Below are 12,166 nucleotides of genomic sequence, written 5' to 3'. Positions count from 1 at the left end.
AAGGTGACTTGACAATATCACTTTTAATATTCCAGTGAACTGTTATAGATGCAATTTTAATGTTATCCTGGATCTTCAGAAAAGCTTGTATTTGTAAAGTACTACAGTCTCTGAGGGGTTGAGTAATTTTGATTGCAACTGTAGATAGATAGATAGATAGATAGATAGATAGATAGATAGATAGATAGATAGATAGATAGGATTAAATGACTTTAAATAAAGCAATAATAATTGGTTCAAATAAAATATATATATAAAAAAAAAAGTTAAAATACATAATGTAGTAAAACAATATAATCATATTGTATGTACATTATGCATTATATGAAATGCTTGCAGAGGGCACACATGACCTGACGATGTCTTTTACATTTTACAGCATAATCAAAACCTTGTTTAATATTGACTAAACATTTCATTAAAATTTCAGCTTAATTTTTATTACTTGGCTACTTCTTTATGATAGAAATGCTACAGCCACTGTCATTTCTTGAACAAAAACTGTGTGTGTTCACAGTGTGTGTGTGTGTGTGTGTGTGTGTGTGTGTGTGTTCACTGCTCTGTTTGTGTGCACTTCGGATGGGTTAAATGCAGAGCACGAATTCTGAGTATGGGTCACCATACTTGGCTGAATGTCACTTCACTTTACAAAAAAGGGAATGTTTCGAATCGTGCGATAAAAACAGACATGGCACTCATAGATTTCGTAGATCTTTTATTGTATTATTTGATCTCCTCTGTTCAAGCTTAAGTTGTGTAATTACATAAAATGTACAACTAAGCAACGTACTATTTGCTTAGTCTGGCCAATAAAGCACATTTGATTTAAACAGAGACACAGATGAGAGCAAATGGCTATCAAAGACTCTGAACACACATTAGAGCTGTCTGTGGTGCTGAAAATTAGCTGCATTACCATCTGAAACACTGAAACTAACTGTATGATTTTTTACCTCAAACTGTTCATTTGTGAAATGAACATTACTTGGATACATTCACTTCTGATAACAAATCACTCTAAGGTGTAATGTAGACATATGCATTTTCTGTAAAGCTGCTTTGAAACAATGTGTATTGTAAAAAGCACTATACAATAGAGCTGAAGATCTTTGCCTGAACCCGACGAGACCCGATGGGACCCAAAGGGTTCAGTAAGGTTCGGGCTTAATTTATGCCATTTTACACAGGCTTGGGACGGTTTGCGAGGTAAATGAGCGGTCATGTGATGTGTTTGCAGTTTTGCACTCTTGCAGTTTAAATCTAGATTAAAGACCCATCTCTTTAACCTGGCATACACATAATTTACTAATATGCTTTTAATATCCAAATCCGTTAAAGGATTTTTAGGCTGACACCCGATGTACTTGCTACATCATTAGAAGAATGGCATCTACGCTAATATTTGTCTGTTTCTCTCTTGTTCCGAGGTCACCGTGGCCACCAGATCCAGTCTGTGTCCAGATCAGAGGGTCACTGCAGTCACCCGGATCCAGTACGTATCCAGACCAGATGCTGGATCAGCACCTAGAAAGGACCTCTACATCCCTGAAAGACAGCGGAGACCAGGACAACTAGAGCCCCAGATACAGATCCCCTGTAAAGACCTTGTCTCAGAGGAGCACCAGGACAAGACCACAGGAAACAGATGATTCTTCTGCACAATCTGACTTTGCTGCAGCCTGGAATTGAACTACTGGTTTCGTCTGGTCAGAGGAGAACTGGCCCCCCAACTGAGCCTGGTTTCTCCCAAGGTTTTTTTCTCCATTCTGTCACCGATGGAGTTTCGGTTCCTTGCCGCTGTCGCCTCTGGCTTGCTTAGTTGGGGTCACTTCATCTACAGCGATATCGTTGACTTGATTGCAAATAAATGCACAGACACTATTTAACTGAACAGAGATGACATAACTGAATTAAATGATGAACTGCCTTTAACTATCATTTTGCATTATTGACACTTTTTTCCTAATGAATGTTGTTCAGTTGCTTTGACGCAATGTATTTTGTTTAAAGCGCTATATAAATAAAGGTGACTTTGACTTCGATTAGCATGAGAAAGATGCGAAAATGTATGCCGAGTAGGTGAAATGGAGGCTTGCCTCTGGCGATTACATTTTGGTTGCACCAGCAACTAAAGCAAAGTCTGAGGAGTGGAAAAGTTTTCACCATATTTATAATGAGACTAATGAGTGAATAATGACGCATCATCAGTGAGCGCAGGAACGCGCTGAAGATATCTACAGTGAATTCAATCATTTTCCTCCACAAACACATGTAAAGTGAAGTGACATTCAGCCAAGTATGGTGACCCATACTCAGAATTTGTGCTCTGCATTTAACCCATCCGAAATGCACACACACAGAGCAGTGAACACACACACACACTGTGAGCACACACCCGGAGCAGTGGGCAGCCATTTATGCTGCAGCGCCCGGGGAGCAGTTTGGGGTTCGGTGCCTTTCTCAAGGGCACCTAAGTCATGGTATTGAGGGTATTGAGGGTGGAGAGAGAACTGTACATGTAGGTTTAGCCTAATCTCTGTGAGTAAAGGTTTTTCAAATGATAACTAAATTTTTATTGAGTCTTAAATGCATAATGTAGACAGAGTATATAGGCTAATGTTGGCATTATTCTTTTATTAGATTTCAGCTGCTAGTGGCGAAGCAAATCCGGCGGAGCCTTAATCTTAATTTTGTTATTGCCAAATACCCATCTTAATTTAGAATTTATCTTAATTTAATTTGTTAAGAAATACTTCTTCGCCTATTAAGAGTGCTGAGATGTTACTTTCTTTCTTTGTTTCAACTTCCAAGTGGCCTATAGTCTATGTTAGTCATGAAAAAAAATGTTAAAACATGTATAAATGACAAGGCAAAAGAGCTGTGTGCGTGCGCACATTTGAATAATGTCGGGTTGTAAATGGGTTTGGGCTTTTAAAAAGTTGTCAATCAAAATGTACTTGTCGGGCTTGGGCCGAAACCTGTCGGGCTCGGGTCCTGTCGGACCTAACTTTTAAGGCCCAATTAGAGCTCTACTATACAAATATATTTGATTCGAATTTAACTGGAACCTTTAAAAACTCACGTTTACCCTCAAAATACAGCATTTTCTCGCTTTCAATGAAAACACACACAGAAACAACAGGTAACTAGAACAAAGTGGGCAAGGTCTAGAACAGCGGATGGTTTAGGAAATAACAGCAGACCAATAATCCAGCATCCAACAGCTTGATGGAGCAGTTTGACCTTTCCATAAAAGCACCTGATCTGATGAAGTGAGAGAGAGAGACAGACATTTTGGTCTCTGAGACTCTTCAACACTTCAAAGACGGCAACAGCTGCAGCACAGACATGCAAACAAATGTCCTTGATTTTCATACGGGTTTGCACACACACACACACACACACGAACTCTAGTGGTGTCTAGGTGGAGTGTATCACAGACTGGTGCTGTTCCTCTTTCAGCACATGAAGTGAAACATTCATTTATATAATTTAACAAGACTGAGAGAGTATCAAATTTACTTCTTAAGCTATAACCTATTAGAGCTACAGACTCATCCGTCTCCCTCTCCGTCTCTTCAGGTACAGTTAAAGTGTGTGTACTACTTCAACAACGAAAAAGAGAAACACTGAGAATCAGCTGCCAAATCAAAAGTATGAATGAGAAATGAATTACAGCAGCAGAGATGAAATGGAAGAAACCGGAATGAATGAGGGAAGAAACGAAAAGCATGCTGAGCAAAGGAAAGTTAAGAACCACAACAAGAACAAAGACTGGAATCACACACACATACACACACACTCTTACTCAAACACACACACGCACGTTTTGTTACAAAATTACATTTTGTATTGTCAAAGCATTAAGACAACAAATAATATATGGTTTAACGGTTTGGTTAATGGTTTAACATCTAAACATTTACATTAGAACATGTATTATAACTAATATGTAATATATAACTAATATACAAATTTAATATATACACACAGATACATATAGGAAGAAAATAATAATAATAATAATAAAGATTTTCCTGTATTATCTACTGGACTCAGAATTGGAAAGTGATGTACATGTGTAACAGTATTTCAGTTCTGGCCTGTGAGAGTGTGTATATTGGCTGTTTGTTCATGGATTGTGCTTGTCCCTCAGGTGATGGCATGATGCTATGAATTTTGAAGCAACGTTTGCACATTTATCTTTTCGCAGAGAATGAAACCGTTATTTGGTTGGGCTACAAATGTTAAATTGGGGAAATATTAGATTAATTTTGGGGTAATCGTGATCTCTAATGTTTTGGTATTTGGGGCATTGTGTGATGAAGTGTAGCTCTGTTTCGATCTCTCCCAGAATGCAATGGGAGCAGAGTCTCTCGTCACGCGAGAGCCAGGTTTGTCTGCGCCGGCCCGTCTCTGTCAGACTGTGCTCGCTGTGTCTGTACATCATCTGTGTTTTACTGAATTTCACATCAGTCACAATGCTCAGGTAATTAGCCATGGATTACTGCTCATTTTTAGGTAATTTAAATCACAATTACTTAGTACTTCCGTTACATACAGTAAATAACATCAACAGTTCTAAAATCAATATTGAATTTGAAACCTAAATTTACCATCTGAAGATAAAATTGAATGCAGAGTCTTTAACCCTCTGCGCATCAGCGCGTTCAGATTTTCCTGATTCACAGAGAAACCTTAAATACTCAGATACAGATAAGACTAAAATGAATTCAATCTAAAAAGGGCCTACTTTTATTTGTGTATACTGACAATAACAACAAAACATTGTGCTTTTGTAAAATAAACAAAACAAACCGGGGGCACTTTAACTTTTTACATGTCACAAACTCAGCGAATATTTGACGCAGAGACATGAGAAATAGGTCTATAGAAAGCTTGCGTCTACTTTTAAATAAACTAATTTAAATCGAAAATGAATATTCTCTGATTATGTAATCCATATGAAACTAAAATGAGGTACAGTCTTTCTCATATCTGAGCTCATTATATGCGGTCACCTGCGTGCAAGCACCCTCATCTAGATACAAAATTTTTTTCCTGGTCCTGGTATGAGGAATTTATTTCAGAAGAACAGCATGATCTGACACGGCAAAGAAGATTGTTTATGTAATTTATTCTTACTTACATTAGTTAACCTGTTATTTTTACATAAACCTTTACAGATTTTTTTTAGTTGGGCTTTTCTTGAACATCTTGCCAAACTGAAATGTATTGTTTAACTTTTCTTAAGCGGTTTTGTTATTCAGATATGTTGTTATTCAGAGTATTTCTATTTGTTCACCAAAAAAGGTTACATTTTTTATAAAAATGTTTAAGTATTACAGTTAAAAGGCTAAACTATTCTATGTTTTAATCAAATTGAAAGAGTTAAGGGTTTAAATTCTATTAAGGTTTATAGGGATTTTAAGATGTAGCCTAATTAGTGATTTTAATAAATAAGTTACTTATTGAGTAATTAAGTTGCTCTTCAGACAGAGTAATTAGTAATGTAATTTAAATACAATATTGATGATGTAATTAGTAATAGTAATTAATTACTTTTTTAAAGTAATTTACCCAACACTGCATGGGGGTGAGTAAATTAAATTATCAGGAAATTTTAATTTGGAAGTGAACTTATAATAGTTGGAACTGGAAATACAATGGAGGCTGCATCCATGCTCTTTTTCACAACTCTCTCAAGCCTTGTTCACTCCACCAGTGTCTCACAGCAATGTGTAGTTTGCCATCATTTCCACACCATGGACACTAAACCTTCTAGCAAACTGTCTAAACTGAATTATACATGCAGACATGCATATGGAGAGTTTTAAATGGCAAATTGTATTTTTGAACATGAACAATTTACAGAGTTCCCAACCCCATAGCTGGCTATGGCCATGCAAACAGGATCGCCACCTGATTCCACCACACACAATGAGAATGACTACATATTTGGACAGAGATTTCAGCAAAACAATGTAAATGTTGAGGAGTAACCCTGAGGAGTTACAGATGAAGGCGGACCTATTTTTATTTACTTGTGAATTTATGAACAGTTTCATGGTTGCTCAACAGTCGACTGCATGATCACAGATTTACATCTGTTCTCTTTCAAAGCATCAGATCACAGTCAAAACACTATCTGTCTAAAAAGGAAAGAAAATACTACCATGCAAAGATGACCCAGTAAACTGCACAACCACAGAAAGAATTACAAATGGGTCTAAAAAACTGCTGAAAAATACTGACCGCAACTGACCACTGCCAAGTGTGTCTACTCCTTGATAACTTTATATAAATACCTGCTGTCCCAAACTTTGAGGACATCAGGAAAACATTAGATCCCAACATTGAAATGATTTGCCCTTCAGAAAGTTAGATGAGAACAAAACTTCTTTATAAAAGGAAGAGAGACTATTTTACTAGTGGCCTGATGTATTGATGGCTCCATATTTGGTAATAATGTCTGACATGCCAATAACGTACATTTGAAAAGAAAAAAAGAATGAGAGAGGGTCAGTGGTGTCAACGTCACAGAGAAATAATGAAGGAACAAACTGAACCCATCAGTCGAGCAGAGATCAGGACAGCCCAGACAGGATCAACAGTTTCTATTGTGCCACAGAAATAGGCATCCTTTACAATTGCAGCAGTGTCCAGCCTGTGTGTGTGTGTGTGTGTGTGTGTGTGTGTGACAGAGAGAGAGAGAGAGAGAGAGATAAACTGGGAGCGGTTCAGATAAGAGTGGAAACTGAACTCACAATTACACACGAGAACTGAAGAGTAGTGCTGAATCAGCAGCAGCACACAAACAAACTAGTCTTTCTGCACATTCTCCTGACTGCCGCTCTACTTGTGCTGCGGCTCACTCCTCTGGTTTATTGCTTCTTGTTTTTTATTTTTTAAAGGTTACATTCATGACCTGCTTTGGATGACCACACCACTAAATCAATACATCTACTTAAACTAGGGCTGCACAAAATACGTAGAAAAAAAACATTATGTCTATGATCAGCATAATTAATTGTGAAAAGCACAGAATGCAGTGTTCGGTTTAGATCTACTCATCTTATGTCAAAGGCTTTTATGCACAAAGTATTTTGTAGCACTGTATGTTGAGTGCATTACTGGGTGTTTGGACAGGGATTATATAAAAAATTGTAGTAAAACCCAATTGTAAGTCACTTTGGATAAAAGCGTCTGCAAAATGACTAAACATTAATTCAAATCAGGGGCAGGCAAGTTCGGTCCAAGAGAGCCGCAGTCCTGCACAGTTCAGCTCCAACCTTGAAAAAAAAAACCCTCACCTGCCTGTACCGTAGTAATCCTAGTGGATTGATAAACTTGTGCAGGTGTGTTTGATTAAGGTTGAAGCTGAACTTTGCAGGTCTGCGGCTCTCTAGGACCGAACTTGCCTACCCCTGATTCAAGTGAAGTGACATGCAGCAAAGTATGGTGACCCATACTCAGAATTGGTGCTCTGCATTTAACCCATCCAAAGTGCACACACACACAGCAGTGAACACACACACACACACACACACACACACACACAGCAGTGGGCATCATTTATGCTGCGGCGCCCGAGGAGCTGTTGGGGGTCCGAAGCCTTGCTCAAGGGCACATCAGTCGTGGTATTGCAGGCCCAAGACTCGAACCCACAACCCACAAATATTTACATATATTTCAGGTTACTCTACAATCAAAACATACCTCAAGTTTCATACCACAAAGTTACTCTCCAGGTTTAAATATTCATCCCTTTACACGTGCATAAAACTCTTAACAAGAGTGATGCTGCAGAGTAAAACTGCCCAATGTTGTCCCTATAAACGGACAAACCTCCAAAAACTGCAGTTTATTTTAACGATGTGCTGGAGCAAATGAACAAGAATGTTATCAGACTCTTCTCTTAATCTCAGCATGCTGCCATCTTTTTTTCTTCTAAATATCAATTAATTATAGCAGGCCTAAAGTTATAATAATAATAATTTTAGAACTAAATCAAGATTTTCAGATATTTTCAGATATTCATGCTCTTCTGCCGCAGGCTCAAATACATACGGCTCTATTTCGAGCATCAAACACACACCACACGTGCTGTGAGGGAAAACAGTGATAAAGATTTGAAAGGGGAGATGCCATGAAATGTAGCATTTGCATGGAGTGAAAAGGAGGATGCAAAATGATCATTTTTACAAATATTTGAAGTAGTCTGATGCAAATAACTTTGCTTAGTTCACAAGCTAGCCTCTAGAAACATAATGTAAAGATCTTAAAATGCATTTTACAACCTCTTTAGTGCGCAAATCACAAGAGTTTTGCTCAATGTAAGCTCAGTGACTGTCTCCAAAATGAGGTTCAGTTTTACTTAAAGCAGCAACTTTCAACATCTCACCATAAACCCAGAGGAACCATCTGCCAACAGAACAAAAAATAAAAGACAAATCTCATTCAGCTCTTCAGGGGTAATGCTGATGTAACGCTTTAACCCTGTGTGTTCAGTTCAGATTTAATCATTCAGTAATGCTCTGATGTCTATGAGATCTTAATCACTTCACTATGAACATGGAGAAATTTCTGCATCATTTCATTCAGTCACCATGGATTGATTTTTAAGATTCTCCTTAAATGAAATGGAAAGAATTCTCTTTCAACTCTAGGTGCAGTTGGCATGTGAAATTCCTCTTAAGTGAAAGAAACTGAGGAAACGAGATCAGAGCCGTTCAGAGAGATCAAGCTGCTGTTATTTCAACCCTAGCCCCCGTGGCACGATTATTTAAATTAAACCCTTTGAGTTCTCTGGCTAGCATTATTAAAATTGTGGTTCTTCACTACGTCATTCAAAGGTTTTGTTTCTCTCAAATATTGAGCAAAAATTGCTAAACTGTGACCTTAAAAACCTAGTAGAACCATAATATATTTGTCTCAGATATTCCCTTAAACATTCTGTCATTTTTTACTCAGCCTCACTTCATGCAAAACCTCTTTGATTTTCTTTCTTCTGATTCCAAGCAATTATGGCAAAAAAATGGACACTGAACTTTTCATGCAAAAGCATCTTAAAAGGATCTTAACATATGGCTCTGTAGTCACACAAACCCAACTGAATCTCAACACCGGCCCAAACTCACCATGTGTTCGTGAGATTTCACATCAGAAGATGACAAAACTGTAGGCTTCAATTGACATTGCATGGAAAAGAGAGACATTTTCTTCTGTTGATTTTCATGGCAAGGAAAGTCATTACACCTCCTTCACTAGACCGTCTCATCAGATGTGTCTGAAGTCTCATCATGTACCACTAATCAGCGTCAGTGAAGAACTGGATGATGTGAACGGAGGAGGATCTGCTCACCTTAGCGTTCAGCTCGTTTTAGAGACACTTCTGATAGCTATGCTCTTGTTACCTCTTTTTATGATCTCTTTACCCGGGGCGTCGAGAGAAAGAAATGCCGAGGATCTCAGGGTGGCTGGTTAGAGGAGAGGGATTATAGTCAGATTAGCGGCGCTGCTAACAGAAGGCAGCGATCTCTGGGTGTCGGGGTCGAGCCGCTGTCAAGGCAGGTGAGGAGGTCACATCTGGAGCATCACGGCTCCTTCAACTGAGCTCTGGATCAGTGTTCAAAGACAAAAAGAGCTTTTTAAGATGATCTCCCACTTTAAAGAGCTGACAGGAACTAAACTAAAAGTTAAAGGTTGAGAAATGTCATGCCGAAGATTCATGTAGAGTGATATATATATACACTATACTACACAGCAAATCTCTTTATACAGCAACATCACTTATATGGTTACATAATTTAAACCATATTATTACCCATGTCTAATCATACTATAGTGAATAAAGATATTTTAATCATTAAAACATGATTTTTCTGTTTTGAAACAATGTTTGAAAAGCGATTCAGTAAATTTGACTCGACAAATGCAAAGATCCTGCAGATATCTGCACAGTGAAGAATAGACTTTTATTGCAATGTATACATTCAGACTCCTGCAGACGTCTGCCAGATTAAGCTGCAGCACACCACACAGAAGGACGAAAACTAAACATAAGGAAAATGCCTTTAACACCAGCATTTGGTTTGGAAAGAGAGGTACGCTGATCTGAAAGGTTGCAAATCTCTTCTACCTCACTGCAGCCATTTTTACTTTTACAAGTGATAATCCAATTACATCACCATAATGTGTGTGCAAACATTATTTCAAGTTTCATTTACTTGTTTTCACACACACAGTTCTAAAGCAGTGACTTATAAACATCAGTGTTCAAGAGCAGTGAAAGAAAAATCTCAGAGATGATTAACGACAAAAAAAAAAAAAAAATGCTGAAATTTTATGGTAGCCTATTAGAAGCATCATCATAAGCCTAGAAATATTTGTATTTGTGAGTAAATCTGAAGTGTGTTTCCTCAGATGGGTTAGGTGCTGCTAAACCTCAGAAAACTGGGGGACACTCACACGCTTACAGAAGCAGTGACACACACACACACACACACACACACACACACACACACACACACACTGCAGCTCTTAACATAGTGATCAATAACCTGCTGATCAATCACACAGTCAATATATCATTTGCATACTAATAACATGTCAAGGGAATCCACGAAGCAAGAGTATCAGTGTGCAAACACAATTAAATTTAAATTTCACAGTGACTGTGAAGCATTTTTGTGCCATGGTTTTCCTATAATTGCAAGGACATTTTCAGACATTTGGGCCCAGATGTACAAGCTGAGAAAGAGGAGAAAGCACTCGGTTATAATAACCAGAAAATGATCACAAGGGGGTTTCTGAAGTGCACAGAGCAAATAAATTCAAGCCTACACACACACCAGCTATATGAAAGAAACGAAACCTTGCACAGCGTCATCATCCACCTCTCTGTGCATCAAGACATTCTCTTTCTCTCTCTCTCTATGTGTGTGTGTGGGGGGGGGGGGGGGGGGCTCTGCGGGTTGTTCAGAGAGGTTGTCTATCGCACCCCAGCGGAGGATCTGCGCGCGCTAAAATCATCCTCACTGCACATGAACTCGTGAACTCAATGTGAAATCAGACAGAACGCGCCCGTCCTTTGATTTCAGTATATTTAAATGAACATAACACAGGCAAGAGAGAACGAAACAACTTAAAATGAGTTGTGTGTAATGTTGAAAACTGTAATAAAAGGTGTGTTGAAATTCAAAACCTCTCTCTCTCTCGTGTGTGTGACAGACGGAACAGTCGAGAGATCGTGGATGGAAACAGTGTGTTTAAAGAGGTTTCGACACTACGGCAGCTGCTGAAATAGAATATGTCAAATGTGTGCGTAGACCCACGAGTGATCGATGCTCTGATTACTAGAGTCTCTTCAGCGAACACTCGTCAATCACACTCACTTCCCTTCACGCGCATCCTCCGATTTTCTCCTTTAACCAGCATCATGTTTTCAGACCCCGAAGCACACTGTGGACTTTAAGAGATCAAACCTGGCATGGTCCGAAACAAGATATCACCTCCTCCATCCCTCTCGCTCTCTCTCTCACACACACACACATATATATATACACACACGTCCGCTCTTGAGCAGCTCATGGGTGTAAAATTGGACATTGTCATGATGCTGATCAAAGACACCCAAGAACGAACACACAGAGAGGATCAATCAGCTCTTTACCTTCGCAATGCTATCCCCTGCGTCTCCGTTTCTCCCTCCTCACAAATTCCTTCGCTTTTCACGGAGTAATGTCCAGAATCCGTCAGAGCGCAACGCGTCTTGATGCTGCGCGTCTTCCGATGGGAGCTGAGCGCCGCGTCACCTGCGTCCTCACATCAGCAGCGCGCGCGAACCCGCCCACAGAGACACGCCCCGCGCCTCGGGCGGAGCAGATCTGCAGTCAGAGCAACGCGACGCGCAGTACAAACCGTGTGGATTGGCGTTCTTCTCCAGAAAGAAGCGAGAAACACCCCTCACTGAGAGGAGATTCTAGACGTGTCGAGATTCTCCGGCATGTTCCGCCCAAGGGAGAGGCCAGAAATGTTTAAGCAGGTGGGCCTACATAAAATTGGGTGGGCAAAGTGTAGCATATGAAAACTGCATATCAAACTGCCAACAGAAAATACAGCACAAAGATTTAATACATAATACGTAGTAAAGTATAGAAAAAAT

General features: G+C 39.1%; 1 protein-coding gene across 7 annotated transcripts in view; it reads right to left on the bottom strand.

Moving 5' to 3' along the window:
- The window catches only part of nrxn2b (neurexin 2b), a 458,944-nt gene extending 447,025 nt beyond the window's left edge, over positions 1–11,919 (bottom strand). For 4 of the 7 annotated variants that reach the window (XM_059505724.1, XM_059505733.1, XM_059505741.1 and 1 more), the window contains exon 1: positions 11,675–11,918. The gene's annotated coding sequence lies outside the window, so the exon portion shown is untranslated. Of the gene's footprint in view, positions 1–11,674 lie in introns of all 7 variants that reach the window. The other 3 variants (XM_059505743.1, XM_059505742.1, XM_059505739.1) reach the window with 1 other exon arrangement.
- Positions 11,920–12,166: the final 247 nt, after the last annotated feature.

The sequence above is a fragment of the Carassius carassius genome, chromosome 2 (assembly GCF_963082965.1).
Source record: "Carassius carassius chromosome 2, fCarCar2.1, whole genome shotgun sequence".
NCBI classification, from domain to species: Eukaryota; Metazoa; Chordata; class Actinopteri; order Cypriniformes; family Cyprinidae; genus Carassius; species Carassius carassius.
Note: the sequence above shows the minus strand (reverse complement) of the source record. Positions and strands in the feature narration are given on the sequence as shown.